A 12,659-nucleotide genomic window follows, 5' to 3' on the forward strand; every position below is an offset into this window, starting at 1 on the left:
TTCAAACAGAGTCTGGAAGTGGATTAATAATGTGACTCATGGATGTGACAGTCGCTGGGACCTTGCTATAGTCATAACCAGACTGGAATGTGAGAACTGTAAATCATAAAATTGTCTGAAAATACATGAAACCTTACTGACCCAATGATAGAAAAACAGTTTTAACTTGTGACATCCCCTTGCTTCTTTAATCAGGTTTATAAGATTTAAAGGAAAAGTTCAGGGTGAGAAGAATCTAGTGATGAGATGGGCTTTTATTTTTGCTATGTGTAGACAATAATTTTAAGTGTACATTGTTCATAAATCTTATTCAAATCTCTATGGTTTCGTATACTCATATTAAAATTCACAAAGTTTAAGAACTGTTGTACCCAGAGGGATCATAAAGTACTTACACTTTTTTCAAATAAAAAATGGAATAAATCTCCAAACTGGATTTTATCCAATTCACTTTTTTTCATTGCATTTTATTTCATGGGAGTTCAACATGCTTTAATTTTTACGAGAACTTACAGTCCATTGATACAGAAAGACACGCAGTTCACTGCATGATAATAATTGGTGTGAGGTAGCATGCAGTGAGATGATGTGTTCCAAGTGAGGAAAACTATAAAACATAAAAATAGTTCTTCAGATAGCATAGTAACCTACTTATCAGTGTTTGGCATTGATTATGTGTTTCTTAATTCTGCATTTTCAGTATGTCCCTTCACTTTTCACAACATCTGCACATTTTTAAGATGAATTTTTCTTCATGGAGTTCCTTTCCAACAACGATGTTCTTTAAATGAAAATAGATTTTCATAGCAGCTAATTTTTCACTACTAAATATCCCATCAAAACCATCCTGGGTGTGCTTGCTTCAAGCTAAGTGATTCAGCCCTGAGCAATGGCTGTACCAGTCCAAGGTCTATCTAAGAGCAGATCCACCCAGACTTTCTTAAACTCAGATCATCTGCCTGGTCTTTCAGGTGCAGGGGGAAGGGACAAACAATTTATGACAATACCAGCAATAGTTCTTGTCTTTTTTAAAATCAGATAGAACAGTCAATCTGCTGGCAAGCAGAGCATTTTCTAAATGTTTGCTGTTTCTGGGTATGTAGAGAACTGTCATCAGAATAAAGCATCTCTTAAAAGATTTCCCTACTGCAAAAGCTCTATTGAGATTTTGTCAATAATAAAAACTTGTCCCAGACTTGAAGATCTACCTGGATTTGAGGGCTGAGAAAAAGATTGTCTGATATCTTAAAGATAACTTTGGAAGCAAATTCCTATCAGATTTAGTCATAAAAGAGCTCCACAGGGAAAGAGGGCTCAAGACACATATCTGCTTAGAACAAGAGATGCTGTTATTTCTAAAATTCATTCATTTGTATATCCTTGAGTGTTTGAGCTAGGAAAAAAAAAAACAAAACAGCCAAACCAAACAAAAACACTCATCTCAATCTCTTTATTACACATAAAATTTTTGAAAAGTAGCAATAATTATTTACATGGTTTTAGTTTTCAAATTATCTCATCCATATATCCCTGCACAGCAGTCATAATTTATTTGAGAGGTTACAAACTTGGTTCTTAGAATAGCAATTTAATTTTCAACTGTAAGCTAAGTAAATATTTTCTTTACTGTGAGGGTGGTGATGCACAGAAACAAGTTGCCCAGAGAAACTGGGGATGATGCCATCTCTTTTAGTGTTCAAGTCTTCATTGAATAGGGATTTGAGCAATCTGGTCTAGTGGAAGATGCCCCTGCCTGTGGCAGCATGGTTGGAGTGAAATGATTTTTAAGGTCCCTTCCAACACAAAACATTCTATGATTTTATGGTTAACCTGCCATTTGGAAACAATATGTTAAATTTATCTTTGAGTTAAATATAAGTTTGGATGGCAAGTTTACATTTGACTAAGCAACGTATTAAAATAAAAATTATTTTCAACATCAAAGTGAATGAGGATGGAGCCTGAAGGGGATAAGCTGTGTCTTGCTTAGGCAATGTTTTAAAAAGTTTACAGGCACCTATCCCCGGGAGGTTTACTTGCACTCAGTGCTATAAAACTTGTCCAAATAAATGAATGGAGTTTACCCTAAAGTTGTTTTGTGGGGGGGACACCACAAGGATATTGAATTTATGTTTGACTTTTTAACACAGAAGAAATGAATGTTTCCAAAACAGTTTGGCCTCAGAAACTGCAGGTGACCAAGGTACTAACGTGATTCTTTCACACTGAGTTGTGGCTAAATAGTGTTTACCCTGGGAATTTCTTCATACACAGCCAGGAAGGAAGATAAGCACTTTTAGGAGAAGCAGGTTTTATAAAGCCTGATTTCCTGTGAGTTTCATACAGTTCTGTTCTGTGTGGTTTATGAAGTATCTAACAGTAACATATTTGACTTCTCTGGAGATATTTTTATTCTTCAGCTGGGGGTAGTTATCTAGGTATTCCTCCTCTACTCAGGTAGAAAGGTTTTAATAATACTTTGATACCCTCTGTCAGCTACGAGTTAAACTGGGTAATAAGATACAAAATTCTTTGGAAGTAATGTAGAGATAAAGGTAGGTATAGAATAAAACTGCTATAAGGTATACTTTTAAGTCAAGCACTTGCTCAGATACCCTAACTCTCCTGCCCCCAAATTTCTCACAGAGAGTATGCACACTGCTAAAGCATTATTTAAAATAGTGCTTATTCTGTGGGACATTTCAGTTTTGATCAGCCTATACCACATAAGAAATAATTAATAGGAATAAAAAATTCCATAGCTAACAATGATCACATTAATTTTGAGCACTGATTTCATGCTAGTCCAGAGCAGAGGTTTGGACATCCATTTTATCATCATTTTCAAGAAAACTTTGTGTTGTTAAATATCTGTATCTATGCACGAAATAAAATATATCTAAACTAAATCTGTCACTCATGTCTGTACATTGGCAATGGAATGTTAAAATGTATGCATACACAATCTGGTGAATTCATGTGAATCTGAAAACTTAGAAATAGAATTGATGTCTTCTTCTGTGACCTCAGATATTCAAGGACTACAGGATTTTCAACATTCCTGATTGAACTCCAAACACACTAATTTTTGAGAGATCCGTTCATTTATTTCAGTGAAGCCTAGGAAATTATCTTAATGCACTCTGAAATAAACTTTGATTACTTTCTTCTCTGAGAGAATTTAACCTACAGCTGATTGATAACAAGAGAAGCTGCAGGAGTCTATGGGGTCAGATTTCATGGCTGCGTTTGGAGAGTTCTGATTCCCTCATCACAATAATCTGCTTTGGCTTGGTGTTGACAAGCAGCATCATCTTCATTGTCACCAAAGTTGTTGCAGAGTTCTCAAGCCTGGGAAGAAAAAAGAGTAGTGTTTTAAAACATATATGGTAATAATTTCTATTGGAAGGTTAATGGCCTCTTCATTTGTTTTCATATAATAAATACCAAGTTTCTTCAATTTCCAGTCTGCACACTCAATCACATTCTAGCTAAAACACTGCAAAATTAGTTTCATATGAGTTACCTCTAGGGGATTAATTGCTCAAAACAGATGTAGAAGATCTCCCCAGCCCGACTTGTTGCTGTTCTGCACCAGAATCCCGTCGGGGGAGCTGGCTGAGGCTGCCCTTTGAGGGGATGCTCAGCTCTCAGCCTTTAGGCCCTGTGCATGCTGGAATGAGAGGACACAGTGTGTGAAGGGAACCTTGACTGGCTTTTCATTCTCTAGCAAATACCCACATGATCCCAGAACTGTCACCATTGAGCTTCCTAAAGGCTACAATTTATCCTTTGGCCTTGTTGACATCAGTGGGATATAAGTACATGATGAAAAATAAAAAATATTACCTTTTTATTTTTATTTTTTTCCTGGACTAAAAGAAAGTCACAGATTAAATGCAAATACTTGTGACACTTGAAAGCCAGATGAAATACTTAATAACTCACTTCTTCCCACCTCCTTTACTATGCTCTGTCCTTTCCTGGAACCATTATTAGGAAACAAATATGCATTATGAAATTTTGTGCTATAGCTGAGCCTCTGCTGGGAGGTGAAAGCTGGGGGAGAAAGAGAGTTGGGAGGTGAAAGAGGGAACAGAAAAAACAGTTCTTTTAAAATTAAATATTTAATTTAAAACAGAACTGAATACAGTTTTACAGCTTTTATCTCTGCAGTAATAAAAGGCCATTTCAAAAGAGACATTTCAAAAAATTATCCTTCAGGTTTTTTTCTTTTTTTTTTTTTTTTTTTCTTTTAATGAATCAAAAATCAGATATTCTCAAAGCCTTGTTCATAACCTTAATTAAACACTTAAGTTTCTAAACTTTTCTTTAGCCAATGCAACATGCCAAGCATAGATTTTATACTTGACTAGATTTGTTTGGGAAGCAAGAATACATTTCTATAAGAAAGTTGACTAAGAAGATTCATCCAAAGAATTTTAGCATCTTTATTTTGTTCACTTGTAGGTCTTTGGTTTGTTATGGTTTTTTAATCTCATTCTTTGAGTGATAACCTTCACAGTGCTTGTCAATAAATTTGCAGAGTGATTTGGGAAACACCCTAAATAGAAATTATTTGATATTTCACCATAGTCTTTTAGATATTAGTGATCATGAGGGGATTAATAATTTAGGGCCTGTTTTTAAAAATAATTGACTACTAGTTTAACAATTTAAAACCAGTTTTCTTCAGAACAAAAGACCCTAGCTTACCACATTAGTTGCAGCTGAATGTCTCAGTGATGCAAATCATTATATGTAATTATGATTTATATTGTTATGTGCCATCTCCATTCTTCCTCTTTAATGGCCCAGTCCTTATAAATTAGCCATAATAGGCTTTGATAAATTCAATTAATATTTCTCCTTAGTGCGCAGCATCTTTCATTTCTCTTTCATGAAAACAGCAAATCATTATTTCACCAACTCTGTAACAGAACATGTCTTAGATTATCTCCCTACTAAATTTAAAAGAGCTTGTAATTTATACATAATCTAAGAAAAGCTAAAGCTGTTATAATTAAGAAAATAAAGAATAATGGAAAGGCTTTGAAAAGTCCCAATTTCAGGTTTAAATCAATCTCTTTTATATGAAAGATTAAAAGGAAATCTTTCTGGAAGAAATTATTCCTATTGTGCGTCCTTTGCATCTTTCCTAAAGCATCTGGGTTTTATCACTAAAACAAGCAAATTAGAACAGCCCTGCTTTTCTGTAACATCTCATTAGCTCTTTCTAGATGAGCAGAAGACCTTACCACTGTCATTCACACACAGGGTTTTGGGTTTTTTTCTTATTTTTTTGAACTACTCTTTAGTGTTTAGGAGCTCTAGCATCTGGAGAAAAAAATAAAAAAAAAAAATTAAAAATGAAAAAGAAAAGAGCCCTTTTTGTCTCAAAACTTATGGCATCCCACTCAGATACCTAATGTCTCAAAATAATAATTTTTAAAAAATCTAAGAATGTGTAGCCAGTTCCAATGCTAGTTTGGCCCTCTTCATGGCATAGACAATGGACTCCAACTTCTGTGCAGTCTGAGTGAAGCTGCAAGTCATGATAGGATTTCTGCAGCAGAATTAGGAAGCCAGTTAATAGGCATGAGAATAAAGCACTTCCTTGAAAATTTCTGAACAGCGGATGTGAGTGTTAGAAAATTGCCAACTGATGATATGTTTTACCTCATTAAATGATACTTTGTACCATTATTATTTTTTTTTTAGTGCTCCACATTGTGACTTTTCTTCTACTTCCTTCACCCATCTGTTTTTCATATAAAAGAGATCCACTATCTAATGCACTAAGTTATTTTAGTTTTACAGGAGTTTGGAGAGGTTTTTTAGCTATGTTAATCCTTCTTGTTCGTGTCTGTCCAGGTTTTGTTCGGATCTAGTTTTCTTCTAATTTACTTTTTTAAAGGGAAACTCTTATGGAAATGACTGAGTTTGACTTGTAAAATATTTTCAGCACTTTTTAGTGTAGCTCCACTATATGCTGGTGTATTTTGCAGCCCTCTAGGCAACCAGCTGGCTAGAAGCCTGTGTTTTACATGGGATATCTGAAAGATGCCCTTTGCCAGGACCAGAGGTAGCAGTCCTCATTTCATGTATATACATTTACACGAGGATTTAGAATTCTTGCCTGCACTTCATGCATGCTCCAGACACCGTTTCAGCCACCTTCTGCAAAATAAATATTGCTGTTCTTTGTGTTACTTCAAAGCTCCAGGCTAGGGTATGTGCCACTATAGACATGCCTTCAAAAATAAAAATAAAATGGCCATGGCTGGAGACTGCACTCCTTAAATGTGTAAGGGAAGAGAGAAAAATGCTGATTTCTCCCTTGTGCCTCTACAGGATTGTGAAAGGCAAATGCCACTGCCCAGACCAAGCAACCTGCACTTAATGAAATTTATTAATATGGCCCTTACTTTCTTTGGACATGATTAATAATTAGGGGCTAGAATATGCTGCACTTTTAGTCAGTCAAATATAATTCATTCAGCTCCAGTCACCAGGCTTCAAATTGCTAAGGAAATACAGTGTAATATAGTGTAGGGAGTTCAAATGTAGTGATACAGAAAAAGAAATAAACAGGAGAAAACAAATATAAGAACACTAGCTACTAAGTTTTTTGTATTCTGCAAGAAAAGCCTAAAAAAACAGGCCATTAAACTTTTTAAACACAACATTCATATCAAATCAGGCTTTTGACTCCAAACTATTCTTAGCTTTTCCATGTAATTACTCTTGCATAATAAAATAAAAATAGTAACAATGTTAAACAGAGTTTATTCTGGTGAGAGGTTGTTTATTAAGCAGATTTACTGCTGTGGGACAGTATAGTTTTTCAATCTTTAGCTTCCTGGAAAAAACTAACCACATTTTTTTTTCTAGGACAAACTAAGTCTTTTGAATGTGCTACAGCTTTGATTACTTTGTTTTATTGAGGACATGGGCTGTAGAAGAAATCCAGCAGGCTTTAATTATGCCTTGTATATTTTATTCTTAGGCAACCGTTAGTTAATACTAAAATAGAAAAGATTTAATGTGCATACATTTCCTCTGCAATTCTGGGGGTTAAGAACTATCTACATTTCCTGGCAGTCTTTGGATAAAGAAGCTTCTATTATTCTCCTAACAGGACATGGCTTAAAACACTGACAAAAATATGGATTGAAATTCTGCAACCCATGTAATGCAGGAGTTTGGACTAGACAAGAACACTTCTTTGCTTCCCACCTAAAATAATACATAGTTGAGGCAAATATGGCTTATATTATACCACGCTGCTCACGTCAGAAATAGGATGAAGCTCAAAGATTGAGCTATACTAGAGAAAAATGCAACAATACAGTCAGTGCAATGTCTCCTACATCTGCATGAGGATGGCAGTTCAGCCTGTGCCCTTGCATGAACATAAATATGAAAGCTACTGCAGACTGATGGCATACACCAAAAGTTAAAAATTAAAGATGTGCTCATGCTCAGGAAAAAATCAAAGAAGTCAGGTTTTGAGCTCACACTTCATCTGAGAGGGGCAGAGCTGCAGAACTGAGCAGCAAGGACAGAGTGGCATTGTGCCATCATGAGGGTGGGACATCTCAGACGCAGCACCCAAAGTTTGTCTGTCTCCTGCTCCTGAGGAGTTCTGGATGACAGGAATGCCTCTGGGACAGAGCAGGCATGTTCTGAGAGGACAGAGATCCTTCCTTGCATGAGGACCAGAGCATGAGCTAGCACTGGTTTTTAGTGTAATATTGACATGAAACAAAACTGGCCTCATTTACCTGCAGGAAATGATCACTAGTACAAGCATCAGCTTGGATATCAAATTTAACACTCCACTTGTGGAAAGCGCCTGGAAGAATATAATCATACATATCCAAACTCTAAATTATTTATTGCTGTTTTTAAGAAAGATACTTTCCTAGAGTTATCTTGGTTTAGTGGTGACATTACTACAGTAGTTGGAATTAGTGAAGAGGAGGGTAAAGAAAAAAAAGCTGCATTAGACCTTGTGCAGACTGAGTATATGAAACTCAGATTTTAAAAAATTAATATTTATGAACAGTTTTAATCTTAAATGTCATATTTACCCATAGCAAAATATACCATGTCATTGCCCTATGTTTCCTTTATGATATGATAAAGAAATGACACAATTTAAACTTGAGCTGAAAAGGTGGAGCACCAAGACAACTGAGCTCACTTGAATGCTTGGTATCTTCTTCAGGCTGCACTCAGAAGCCAAGAGCCTGCAGCAGGACTTGCTATGTGGGAAATCATTGATAGATAGCAAGTAACTCCTGGCTGTGGTGAAATAAAAGATGTAATTATGTCCTGTGAAATTAGAGACAGTAAATGACAGCTTCTGATGTCTTAAATAAAGAAGTACTAAGTACAACAAAATCATTTTACCTTTACAATAAATGTAATTAAAAGTCCATTAATGGAATAATATGTCATGTTCAAGTACAAAACAATATTAATAAAGTAAAAAGGGTTCACTCAAATGCTCTGTATGTAATTTATTGCACAGCTAACATCCTGAACTAATATTAATTTTTTTTTTTATTCTTTAGGAATTTTAAAGGATTTTAATGCTTTCCTTCTTTTACTTCAAAGCATAAACTGACCAATTTCTTTTGTCCTCTGTCATTACTCCCCCTCTGCTCCCCTTGACAGGATCAGAAGTGTCTGTTGTCTAGGGCACTAGCTCAGGACAGAGAAAACTCAGTCAGGTCCCTGCAGGGGGAGTGTTGATACATCATTAATCTATCACTTTAGCTGATGAAAATGAACCGCAGAAAGTGGCAAAGAGCAAATGCTCTGTGTATAAGACAGATTGCTGCACAAGTGTTCTTGCACAGAGTTAACAGGGTACATCAGAGTTGTCTCCTGAAGAGGATCATGTGTGAGAATAATTGCTTCTTCACTGGTCTAGAGGAAGAACAAGAGGAGGATTCAAGAGCTAAATCAGTGTGGGCTTTGCAAGGCACAGGCTAAAATGCCCCTGCAAGTCAGAGTTTGGCTCAACTTGATCCATTTTCTTTCTATTTATTTTCCACTACAACTTTCCTCTTTATACCAGGAAGATATTTTTAGCAAATTATTTGGGGGGGGGGGAAAAAACAAAAAAAACCAACCAACCAAAACCCAAACAACAACAACAACCACCAACAAAAATAAAAAACCAACCAACCAACCAAACAAACAAACAAACAAAAGCTACCTAATTTCTAAATTCTAACTTGTTAAATTTCTACGAGCTTACCTTTTCTTGCAAAAAAACTTCTGTTGAAAACTTTCTTAACACATATATACGTATATCCCAGTCTGTGAATTACAGAACCTCACACTTCCTAACTTATTTTTCTGGATTCATCAAGAAAATGACGGCTCAGACTGTGTGAGCAGGGGATCATTCACAGACATGGCTTGCTTTCTTTAGAGCAGGGGTGAATTTCCACTCTTGGGAGGTGAAGGTTCAAGGAGTTCTTGTTGCAGATTCAGGTGCTGACCTGTTTTGGCCATTGTATGGCACACCATGTGCAGCAATTCACACAGCAGGGGTTTAGGGCAGAGGGAGAAGTGGCAGCCTCTTCTTGGAAGACAGGCTGTTGTTTCAGCTCCTCTGAACCTGCTTTGAAAGAAAACACAAAGAAACACATCTACTGACCTTTTTTTCTTCCTCTACTTTTAATGCAAAGCAGAGCACCTATTTGGGTAGAGTTATTGTTTCTGGGTAGATCTTTATAATATTTCTTGGTTTACTTATTTTCTGACATTCTTTATGCTGGTGTTGCTGCTGTGTGACTGGAACAGATAAATGATTCATCAACTGGTAAACATTTCAAAATAACCTGTGGCTCAAATAGATAATACTCAATATTTTTTAAATGACAACTACAGGAGGATGCTCTGCCTTTGGGGCTCTTGGGGAGCAAAGTTCTTGGTGAATGGCCTTGGACTCCTTTATGTTTTTTTCTTTAAATATCAAAATTTTGGCCTGTTAGACTATTGAGCTTTTGATTGCAGCATATGTTGTACCCAGCATGAGACAAATACAATAATAAGAGATTAAAGTATTTCCATCTGCTTACATAATTTACTGGTGATTGAATGGTAAGAAAAAGTCATTTTATCCAGACACTTGGGAATTACAACACAATTTTAATGCAGTCATAGGAAAAATCACTGTAAAATTGTATTGGTTTATTGCTACTGGCTTAATATAAGATTCAAAGAAGTCTTTTTTGATTCCCTTGTCAACTGCAATGTCTTGGACAACTTTGAAAAGTGTCCATTTTATTAAATACTCACAGGAGACATTTATAGACCTGCTTTTATGTTTGCAAATCATATTGAACTGGAATTGTTTGGTGATTCTGGGAAAGGCAATATGCCTCTAAACCAAAATCTTTATAATTCCTCAATTGCCTCTGTTATTGAAACTTTGTGTACTGTTCTCCTGAAGGGTAGTAAAACCAGATTTCTGCTACGACAGCTGCTTCTTTTATCTGAAAATTGATGGCTTGCCTGTAGTACTTGTAAGTTTTCAGGAATTATTCACAGTTCATGTCAGAATTGTTGGACCACAGAGAGCATGAGTAATTGAACCAAGTTCTTGGTAAACTAATTTCCTCTATATGAATATGTTAGGGGTTTTTTAGGGAAAAAATTTGCATATACTTGAAATGTAACTCTTATACACACAAACCATTGTTATTAAGCCTACATCTGATGATATTTTCTACTCTCTGCTGAACAACACCCCGTTTTGAAATTTGATTTCAGTAGCAATTTCTCTTGAAAGTGCTGCAACTTTCTAATGTCTGTCTAGTTATTAAAAAAAACTCAATGCAGAGAAGAAAAAAAAAGTATCTTTATTGAACATTTTCTTTAAATTAAAGGGTCAGTTAAGATTAGCCTTACACTTTGGGTAGATCTCCCAGCGCTGTAGAAGGAAGAAACGTGTAGAAAGAAGAACAGGCACACAAGCATTACCTTCGTCTTGAAACATATAACAAAATTACTAATTGTCTTAGCACAGTATTTTAACAGAAACACAAAGTCAGCAAACCTTAGGGCAAACTCAGCTGAGGAGAAGGAAATGTCGTGAAAAAGTATTGCGTGGTTATGTTTACAGTGTTTGTAACACCATCAATCCTTCCAAACAGAGATAATAGCACAACCCCATCTTATCTTTAAACAAGAAGACTTAGTTCTGAATTTGTTATCGAAGACTGTAAAAGTATTTGATAGGGTTTTTTTTATGGAAAATGGTCTTCTAAATAAAATTATATTATTTCATGCAGTTACTGTATTTAGAAATGTTTATTTTTTCCTAATATTTTGAAACAAAATAAAATTCTAATTTAATTTTAAACAGGAATAAAATCTTATAGGACTGACTGCTGCAGCATAAGGAAAAAAAGATAAAATTCTATATATGGGATTTATGGGGACTTTGTATTCACTCATGACCAGAAAATGGTATTTAAGCATAATTAAAGTTTTTAAAGACTTGATGGTTTAAACATTTGGCCCAGCTTCTGTTCTTAATTTTTTTTTGTTGTTTTTTGGTTTTTGTTTTTTGTTTTCGTTGGTTGGTTGGTTCGGCTTTTTGTTTGTTTGTTTGTTTGTTTGTTTGTTTAAATGTGACTTGCAATAAAATTATATGTATATATTCCACTAAACATTTTTTCTTTAAGGATTTGGTAAATTCATTATGTAGGAAATATATGATGCTAATTTGTTTAATTCTATTTTGGTTATAAAAATTTGAAGCATTCAGGATTTTTCTCTTTTCAATAGTGCTTTCAAAAAAAAAAAAAAAAAGAGATTGATAAACTTATATCAGCAAACCCTACGTTTCTACAGGCCCAAATCTTAAGTTTTAGATACCAGTATGAAGAGGACCACTGACAGTAGTAGGAGTTACATGCAGAGCAGAGCTTGACTGAATCCCTCTAAATTCTACAACTGGAAGAACATCCAGGATTTGTACACAAAAATTTAAACACATATCCTTAATTACACATATCCTTAATTACATGAGCTAAGGTCAGTTTCCAGCTTTTAAAGGAATCTTTCTTATTAGAGAAGTAATTTTTTGCCCCCTTTCCCTACCTAATAAATTAGAGCTCTGAAGAGAGACAAGATTTGGCCAGAAGTCCAGTCAACACCACACACTGTCTCTGAGCAAGTGAGTTTTTCATTCCTGGGTGTATAGAGGCTCAATTTTGACAAGAAGATTAGTCAGTGAACATTTTTATCTACTCTTCTTCTTCTGTGAGAAATACCAATAAGGATATATTGCAATGAGACATGAGAAGGGACAGTATCCTAAAGCTCTGACTTTCTATGCACTGCTCTAACCACTGTTGGGAAGGGGGGATAAAGGAGATTTTTTTAAGAGGAAAAGACTGTGTGAAACAAAAACACATTAATCTGTTTCAGACTCTGAATCTTCATAACACAAGAGCACCTAAGCTGGAGAAAGTGTCAGATAGAGCCCTCTGCAACATTCAGTATTGTCCAGTTTAGGCACCGTGTGCACCACTGTGTTGTGGCAAATCTTGCTCTCATGTAACACATGGGAAGAGCTGGAGAATTGTATGAAACAGGTGGTGAAGCCTCACAGATGGTGAGCTCAG

The 12,659-nt window shown here is 35.5% G+C and overlaps 1 long non-coding RNA gene across 1 annotated transcript in view; it reads right to left on the minus strand.

Moving 5' to 3' along the window:
* Positions 1 to 1,434: 1,434 nt before the first annotated feature.
* Positions 1,435 to 12,659, minus strand: part of LOC148223742 (uncharacterized) — a 36,475-nt gene continuing 25,250 nt past the window's right edge. The window contains exon 2 of the long non-coding RNA XR_015804199.1: positions 1,435 to 3,351. This is a non-coding gene — a long non-coding RNA (uncharacterized LOC148223742). The remainder of the gene's footprint in view (positions 3,352 to 12,659) is intronic.

This window comes from Sturnus vulgaris, chromosome 5, assembly GCF_052056855.1.
Source record: "Sturnus vulgaris isolate bStuVul1 chromosome 5, bStuVul1.hap1, whole genome shotgun sequence".
In the NCBI taxonomy this organism is placed as follows: Eukaryota; Metazoa; Chordata; class Aves; order Passeriformes; family Sturnidae; genus Sturnus; species Sturnus vulgaris.